Source organism: Propithecus coquereli, unplaced genomic scaffold (genome assembly GCF_000956105.1).
Source record: "Propithecus coquereli isolate 6110/MARCELLA unplaced genomic scaffold, Pcoq_1.0 Scaffold136, whole genome shotgun sequence".
Taxonomy (NCBI): Eukaryota; Metazoa; Chordata; class Mammalia; order Primates; family Indriidae; genus Propithecus; species Propithecus coquereli.
This window is the reverse complement of record NW_012137858.1, coordinates 1756627-1757358: the sequence shown is the minus strand read 5'-3', so window position 1 is coordinate 1757358 and position 732 is coordinate 1756627. Positions and strand designations below refer to the sequence as shown.

Genomic DNA, 732 nt, shown 5'->3' with positions numbered 1-732 from the left:
GATCATGTAACTGCCTCCTGAGCTCTCTTGTCATCACAATGACTAGCTTTAAAATATTCTGTCAAGATCCTAAGATGCAACACTAAAATATGATTGTTTGCATTATTTGCCAGTAGTTGCTCATCACAATTGAGGAGGTAAGAATTTATACTGGAACAAACTCTTTTTTGTTGCCTTTTAATCAATGTCTTGTCTGGGAGTGCAAGCCTTCATTTAACCTACATGTCTGGATATCTGAGAAGTTTCACCTTATGACTTGCTTAAATTATTAACATCCATTCCACCCAGCAATCTTCCTGTCTTACAGCTATTATCCGGCTGCTGGCTTTATAACTTGAAAGTTATTGTTTGTGTTAACGGCCATCCTAGTGTTTTTGGAAGGCTTTAGAGGCAGGTAAAGGCAGAGATCAGAGAAGTAGAAAAAGCATTTGGTATTAAAGGCCAAAATGAGTCCATAATTATGTACGGCTTATCTTTGTAAATTAAGATTCAACGTATAATGTTGAACACTAAATACTTTCTGCTCTAGGCTTGGTTCAGATTTGTTTTCCTTTGTTAAATACCCTGTTTGGCTCCCTGTGATATATTTAACACCTCTTTATTCTTGTGAGTTTGATCTAAGGGTTTCCAAAGAATCATGATGCCTCTGAGATGAAGAGGTATGCCATCACAGGTTACCCCTGACAGGGCCACTGCTGTTGCCTGCCACACCTGCTCATCTTTTCAAGAAGC

At 38.5% G+C, this 732-nt stretch overlaps 1 protein-coding gene across 1 annotated transcript in view; it reads right to left on the bottom strand.

Annotated features, from left to right (window-relative positions):
- The window catches only part of NRXN1 (neurexin 1), a 1407118-nt gene that overhangs the window by 647293 nt on the left and 759093 nt on the right, over positions 1-732 (bottom strand).